The 8,599-nt window shown below is 34.8% G+C and overlaps 1 pseudogene; it reads left to right on the forward strand.

Annotated features, from left to right (window-relative positions):
- The first annotated feature begins 3,893 nt into the window (after positions 1-3,893).
- LOC114044786 lies at positions 3,894-4,917 on the forward strand (annotated as a pseudogene).
- Positions 4,918-8,599: the final 3,682 nt, after the last annotated feature.

Genomic DNA, 8,599 nt, shown 5'->3' on the forward strand with positions numbered 1-8,599 from the left:
TTGGAAAAACAACTGACCTGGAAAATAGATCCAGGAGAGAGAATTTAAAAATTATTGGACTATCTGAAAGCCATGATCAAAAAAAGAGCCTAGACATCATCTTTCAAGAAATGATCAAGGAAAACTGCCCTGATATTTTAGAACCAGAGGGCAAAATAGAAATTGAAAGAATCCACCAATCACCTCCTGAAAGAGATCCCCAAAAGAAAACTCTTAGGGCTATTGTAGCCAAATTCCAGAGTTTCCAGGTTAAGGAGAAAATATTGCAAGCAGCCAGAAAGAAACAATTCAGCTACTGTGGAAACACAATCAGGATAACACAAGTTTTAGCAGCTTCTACATTAAGGGACCGCAGGGCATGGAATATAATATTCCAGAGAGCAAAGGAGATAGGATTACAACCAAGAATCACCTACCCAGCAAAACTGAGTATAATCCTGCAGGGGAAAAAGTGGCTATTCAGTGAAATAGAGGACTTTCAAGCATTCTTGATGAAAAGACCAGAGTTGAATAGAAAATTTGATTTTCAAATACAAGACTCGAGTGGAATATGAAGAGGTAAACAGGAAAGAGAAAATCATAAGAGACTTATTAAGGCTGAACTGTTTACATTCTTGCATGGAAAAGATGAGATTTGTAACTCATGAGACCTTTGTCAGTATTAGGGTAGTTGGAGGGGAAAAAAATTGTATGTACATATATATAGCTATAGATAGATAGATAGATAGATAGATAGATAGATAGATAGATAGATAGATAGATAGATAGAGGGCACAGGGTGAGTTGAAAATGAAGGGGTCATATCTACAGAATAAAATTAAGGGGTGAGAGAGGAATATACTAGGAGAAAGAGAAAGGGAGAGGTACAAGGGGGTAAATTTTTCCACAAAAAAAAAAAACAGCAACAGAAAAAAAGGCTCTTACAGTGGAGGGGAGATGGGGGAAGGTGAGAGGGAATGAGTGACTCTTATTCTCATAGGATTTGACTTAAGGAGGGAATAACATACACACTCAATTGGGTGTGGAAGTCTGTCTTACCCTATAGGAAAATGGGGGGGAAGGGGACAAGAGAGTAGGGGAGTGATAGAGAGGAGGGCAGATTGGGAAAGGGAGTAATCAGAAGCAAATACTTCTGAGGAGGGACAGGGTCAAAAGAAAGAATAGGATAAATGAGTGGGTAGGATAGGATTAAGGGAAATAGAGTTAGTTTTTCACAGCATGTCTACTGTGGAAGTGTTTTGCATAACTGCACGTATATAACCTATATTTTGTTGCTTGCCTTATCAGTGAGGGTGGGTGGGGAGGGAGGAAGGGAGAAAATTTGGAACCCAAAGTTTTAAAAACACATGTTTTAAAAAAAGGGAAAAAAAGGAAAATACAATAAACTTTGTCACTTGAAAAAAAAAATCCTTGTATCATGTAGAATGGGCTATTCTTTGTTGCAAACATGTTGTCATTTCTTCCTCTCCAACATGAACATCTCTATGAAAACTTGGATCACTCATAACATGAATTCTTTCAATACTGCAGTATTATATGACTTATAAGAAAATAATCACCCTAGAACTAATATGATATTAAAAGCATTAGAAGTGTTTCTTAAGCACCAAGTATGAGGTATTTGATCTTTGTTTCATGGAAAATCTTAAGATCATCTAAGGCACAGAGCTATATCCCCAAGGCTACCCATTTGAAACTCCTTTTCTTGTGTAATTGTATCCCTAGGTATCTATTCATTTATTATTGCTATGAAAGATTTACAACTTGTGAGACAAGCTTAGTGGTAAGTTCAGAGTTTCTTTAGTTCCTACCCTGTCTAGAACTTCATACTATATCTATGCCAGATTATTCTGTACTGAGGAGACCTTGAATAAGATTGTTTTTTTTTCTTTTTTTCCCTTAGATTTACAGGACCATAGGATAATTTGTAGGAATGGAAAGGATATTACAAGCAAATAGCTTCAACCTACTCATTTATTTATTCATTTTTCTTTTTTTTCCTTAATAGTATTTTATTTTTCCCATTACATGTAAAGATAGTTTTTAACATTCATTCATTTTGATTCGTAAACAAGAGAGACAAAATAAAGTACCAATATATTTTGAAAAGTTGAGAAGCAGTGAAAAATAAGACTTTTCCTCAGTATAGTGAATATCATCTATCCAAATCCAAGAGCAAACATCATATGTTATAGATAAAAGTTAGAGTCCTTTTCAGTAAGGTCAAAGGTAAAGTAAGGATGCCTATTATCACCACTACTATTTAACAAACTGCTAAAAATGCCATCTATAGTAATAAGATGATAAAGAAAAAGCATAGGCAAAGAAATTATTAAACTATTTTCTTTTTTTTTTTCAGTGAGGCAATTGGGGTTAAGTGACTTGCCCAAAGTCACACAACTAGTATGTGTCAAGTGTTTGTTTGGTCTGAGGCCGGATTTGAACTCAGGTCCTACTGACTTCAGGGCCAGTGCTCTATCCACTACGCCACCAAGCTGCCCCCAAAATATTTTCATAGATGATATTTCCTTCAAATAGTCTAAGGAATCAACAAAATTAAACAATTAATAAATTAATAATTTGCAGGATACAAAATAAATGTACATAATCATTAGCATTCTTGCATAATACGAACTAAATCTGGCAAATATTAAATAATAAATATTTAAGACTTTACTACATGTTGGAAATGGTGCTAAGTGCTGGGGCACAAATGCAAGTAAAAAGGAATGACGTTGCTATTCTCAAGAAACTTACTTTCTAATGGGGAAGACAACATATAAAAAAGAACTTAAAAGACTGATTGAGAGAGGTACCCACGTATGACCATGGTGGTAATGTCTCGAGAGTCGGAATCATAACTCGGAGTGGGCTGGAGTAAATGATAGACAGCCTTTGCCCATTGCTAAAAGTGAGGTCCCAAAAAGGAAGTTGAGGGCTGTCATAGGGTAGCAATGTTCTACCATGAGAAAGCCCAAAATTTCTATGGTAAGAATGAAACAGAATAATGTTGACAGAGTGAAAAATAGAGTCAGGAAGGGAATAAGGAAAGAACTAGAAACAAATTCCATTCAAAATAACTCCAGAAGGTGAAAATCACAAAATATTTAGGAGTTCCTCTATGAATATTCATTCAGGAATGATAGGAATCTAACAATGAAACACTTTTAGAAGAAATAAAAACAGACCAAATAATTGGAGGAACAACATTTATTATGGATAAGAGTGAATATAATAAAAATTAGAGTACTACCCATATTAACTTACTCATTCTGTTCCCTATCAATCATATTACCAGAGATTTTTATATCCAGAAAAAATAGTAGTAGGTGAAGAATCTCAAAAGTAATAAAGGAAAAAAAAAACAAATTGAGATGGAAGATCTATCAATATCCTATATCAAGCTGTATTATGAGAAGTAATACTGAAAATAATCAATTTGGCATGAAAATAGAGAAAGGAAGAGATGAAAATGCAAATGCCAGATTCTTCTTGTCTCTACCACCTCTAGAAAATATAACAAATTACTGCACAAAGTGACTGTCATCATGCTCAAAGACACAAACATGAACACTGTTAGATATAGGAGTATGAAACCTGATATAGAAGATGTTTAAAATTCGTAATATCATGTCTGAAACTAAATATTCTCTCTATCACAGAAGCTTTCTAGATACTGGTTCCTTCTAGGTACTAAGGTATCTGCTAGTGCCTTGTAGGGATTATATAATTTAACTATTTCACCATAGAAGAACTTAAATGTTTCAAAGAAGAATCTTCTAGAATAAAGGGCAAAAAAGACATGGTAAACTTTCTAATCAATAGCATTATCTCCATAGTCAGCACTAAAAGAGATATTCTCATCATATTCTTTTAGATGCAACGAATGGTTCATGGTGACTTGTACTGGGTAAGTGAAGTGTCTCCCTCATCTCAGGAAATATCTTCTACTCCTTATATTTCTGAACAAACAAGGATTTACTGGTTTTGACAGCTATTTACTTCTCATAAACAAAAAGAAAATTATTTCTTAATGACATGATATTGAGACTCTTTTTGCTGTTTCACATTGGATATGGGGCCCTGGGGAACTCCTTCCTCCTGGGCCTGTATATCATCACCTTCTTCATTGGTCCCAGGCCGAGGCCCATAGACTTGCTCCTTACCCACTTGGCCTTTGTCAATGACTTGGTGCTTCTCTCCAAAGGGATCCCTCAGACAATGGCTGCTTTTGGGCTCAACAATTTCTTGGATGATGTGGGATGTAAACTTGTATTTTACTTTCACCAAGTGGCCTGGGGCCTTTCTCTCTGCACCACCTGCTTCCTGAGTGGCTTCCAAGCCATTACTTTAAGTAATAGAAGCTCCAGATGGGCAGAGCTCAGAACCAGAATCTCAAAGTACATCATCCTCTTCTGTTTCTTGTGCTGGACTTTTCATCTGCTAACATATTGTTTTATTCTTTTATATTTTAAAGGCCAAACAAATCAAGATATGATTTCATTTATTGTTTTGCTACAATGGATGTTTCATTTACTATTACACCATATATATTCATAATCTCCCTTCCTGATGTTTTATGTGTAGGAATTACGGTGGGAACCAGTAGATATATGGTTTTTGTCTTGTACAGACAGCATCAGACAGTCCAATACATTCATGGCAATGATCTCACACCTAGTAGTTCCCCTGAGATTAGAGCCACTCAAACTATACTGCTGTTAGTCAGCATGTTTGTATCTTTTTACTCCTTGAATTCTATTTTAACTTTGTATATGCTTTTGAGAAAGCCGACTTCCTGGCTGATACATATGTCTGCTTTCCTTGCTGCTGGCTTTCCAGCTTGTAGCCCCTTTGTTCCAATTGTCAGTGACTCTCAAGTCTTCAGGTACTCTTTGGCTCTGTGGGATAGAATAAAACTTTCAGTCCAATAAAATCCTGGAAAAATATAGCTGGGTGATGCGGTAGATGGAATTCTGGACCTTGTAGTGTGGAATATATGAGTACAAAGTCTGCCTCAGATACTTAGTAGCCATATGAAGTAGGTCAATTTACTTAACCTCAGATTCCTCAGAAACATCATTTGTAAAATGGGGATAATAATGATACCTACCGTCCAGGATTTTTGTGAAGATCACAAGAGATAATTGTAAAATAGTTTGCTAATCTTAAAAGGCCATATAAATATTAGGTATAATTATTGTTATTCTTTTTTGTTATTATTATTATTGCTAATAATGTTCACTTCTCATCTCTTAGGAGAGAGGAATCTTGAAGAAATAATTATTATGAAATAACAAATTGCACCATAGATTTGAACTTCAACTACCTGCTTGTGAAGACTTGACATTCTGTGTTGCCAGTAGTGATAGATTCATCAATTGCACTAAACCCAGGGATCTCCATAGTCACTTCCATCTATGAAATTCTATGATTTATCAGGACCATACGGAGCATCTCTGTCCACAGCACCACTTTATCAATCTTACATCACACAGGACCATACTTTCTCTACAACCTTTATAAAGTCTGTACATTATTTGCTTGATTGTCAGTGCTAAAGACCCAGGGATTCTACACTATCTAAGACTTAGGCCCTTGTGTTCTCATGACGTGGAACTGTGGAGTGTCCAGCATTTTATATATTGTCCCCTTTTGTTCTCTTCAACATGAATTGTTGTTTCCTTTAATCCCCATATCTTTCTCTTTTACAAGCTCTTTCCCTTTCCTCTTTTCCCTAGATATTTTACATGCTGAAGCCTATGTTCAATATTCTTTGGTGTAGAGATGAAATTTATGTCAAATAATGTCCCACGGAGACTTTGGTTGATAGAAATTCTTCTAAATTGATCCATGGTTGTGAGAGTAAGAATGAATGTCTGAAAGTGTGAACTGGGGAGAGGACTGGGCCAAAATACTAGAGTTAGGCAGGAACTTGCCTGAGCTCTCCCAATTTTACTTCCAAATAAGCATAAAATAATGCCTCAAAATGAATTCTGGAGCTGGAGAACTTATAAAAAGATACGGTTAAACAATTTCCCACTCCAAAATAGCTTAAAAAGTCAGCACTAGAAGTCTAATTCAGGTAAAAGAGAAGAGCAGTCCAGGGCAGGTGGCATCTGCACAAGCCAGTAGCCAGTCACAGCTCAGCAAACCTTCAGTGAGGCCTCAAGCCCCAAGTCTGGCCAGGATCAAGGCCATCTACCTCCCCATTGATGACACAAATCCATCAGTGGGCACCCAGGACAGCCCAGTAGCAAGGGTTGCACCGCAGCACAAGAAGCTTAGGGCTCAATTCTAGTACTATATAATTCTAATACCATAGAAAGTATTTGGAAAAATAGGACAAGAAGAAATCCTACCAAATATTTTTATTACACAATTAAGGTGCTGATACATAAACCAGGAAGAACAAATGCAGAGAAAGAAAACTACAGACCAGATTCCCTAATGAATATTCTTGCAAAAATTTTAAATAAAATACTAGCAAGGAGATTACAGCAATATATCACAAGGATCATACACTATGACCAGGTGGCATTTATACCAGGAATGCAGGGCAAGTTGAATGTTAAGAAAACCATCAGAATAAATGACCATTTCAATAACAAAACTAACAGAAAGCATATGATTATCTTAATAGTTGCAGAACAAAAGCTTTTGACAAAATGCAACACCCATTCCTATTCAAAATACAAGAGAATATAGGAATAAATGGAACTTTTATTTTTCATATTTTTTATTTTAAACTTAAATACAAAATAAGAAAAAAGACAAATGCTAAAACCAAAAAAATACAAAATAAGGAAAAAAAGCATTGCTATGCCCACAACAGAATATGAGAGAGGATTCAAAATATGCAACAATAATTGTCCATTTGAAGAAATCCTATATAATAAATACTGTGCATTGTGTTGAGAGTTTTCCATCTTTTCTTTTCCTCATGGTAAGTTTTCTTTTATTCTCTGCTGTGCACTTTAAAATAGAGCTTTTCTTAAAATAAGTAGTATCTATCTAAAACAATCAACAAGCATTATTTGTAATGGGGATAAGCTGGAAGCCTTCCCAATAACATCTGGGGTGAAGCAAGGATGCCCATTGTCATCATTATTATTCAAGAGTGTACTTGAAATGTTAGCCAAAGCCATAAATGAAGAAAACGAAATTAAAAGAATTAGAATAGGTATTGAGGAACCAAAACTAAAATGATATGATGGTATACTTTAGAGAATCCTAGAAAATCAACTAAAACTAGTTTAAATAATTAACAAATTTAGCAAAGATTCATAGGCAGCCATTATTGGAAGGAAAATAACCTTCAAGTTCCTGAAAATGGCCTTTATTTTGTTCTCAGTCAAGAAATAGTTAATAAATATTTATTAAGCACCTATTTTATTTGTGCTAAGTTCTAGAGACACAAATAAGAAAAATAATGACATTCCCTAATATTCTTAAATATAATGAGAACTGAGTCAAATTTATAAGATTATAAGTAATTTCTCAATTGATAAGTGGTCAAAGAACATAAACAGGCAGTTTTCAGATATGGTAATCAATCCTATCTATAGTCATTAAAATGTTCTACATAACTATTGGGTAGAGAAATGCAAATTATAACAACTCTGAGGTACCACCTCACACCTATCAGATTGGCTAATATGACAGAAAATGAAAATGATAAATGTTGAAGGGGATATTGGAAAAGTGAGACACTAATGCACTGTTGGTAGATTGAGGAAGTTGTGAACTGATCCAACCATTTTGGAGAGCAATTTGAAACTATACCCAAAAGGATATAAAACTATGCATACTATTTGATCCAGCAATACCACTATTAGGTCTCTATCCCAAAGAGATTTGGGAAAAAAAGGAAAAGGACCTATTTACACAAAATATTTATAGCAGTTCTTTTAGTAGTGGCAAAGAGTTGGAAATTGAGGGCATCTTTCTCAATTGGGAACTTGTTGAACAAGTCACGTGGTGTATGATTGTAATCAAATACTCTTGTGCTATAAAAAGTGATAAGCAGGATACTTTCCGAAGGCTCTGAAAAGACTCAGATGAACTGATGTAAAATTAAATAAGCAGAACCAATAGATCATTGTACATAGTAACATCAATATTGTTTAATGATCAACTGTGCATGACTTAACTATTCTCAGCAATACAATGATCCAAGACAATTCCAAAGGACTAATGATGAAAATGCTATCAACCTCCAGAGGAAACTGATTGAGTTTGAATGCAGAAAGAAGCATACTATTTTTTTTCTTTTTCAATAGTCTTTTATTTTTTCCTATTGTACGTAAAGACAATTTTTAACATTCATTTTCACAAAATTTGCCGTGCCAAATTTTTCTTCCTCCATCTCTTCCACTCCTTCTTAAAATGCAAGCAATTTGATATAGATTATATATGTGCAATCACATAAAACATATTTTCCTATTAGTTACAGGAGTGAAAGAAGAAATAGACCAAAAGGGGAAAAAAAACACGAAAGGAATAAAGAAATGAAAATAGTATGCTTTGACCTTGTATTTAGAGTCCATCAGTTCTTTTTCTGGATATGGATACCATTTTCCATTATGAGTCATTTGTA

Source organism: Vombatus ursinus, unplaced genomic scaffold, assembly GCF_900497805.2.
Source record: "Vombatus ursinus unplaced genomic scaffold, bare-nosed wombat genome assembly UNPS02014775.1, whole genome shotgun sequence".
Taxonomy (NCBI): Eukaryota; Metazoa; Chordata; class Mammalia; order Diprotodontia; family Vombatidae; genus Vombatus; species Vombatus ursinus.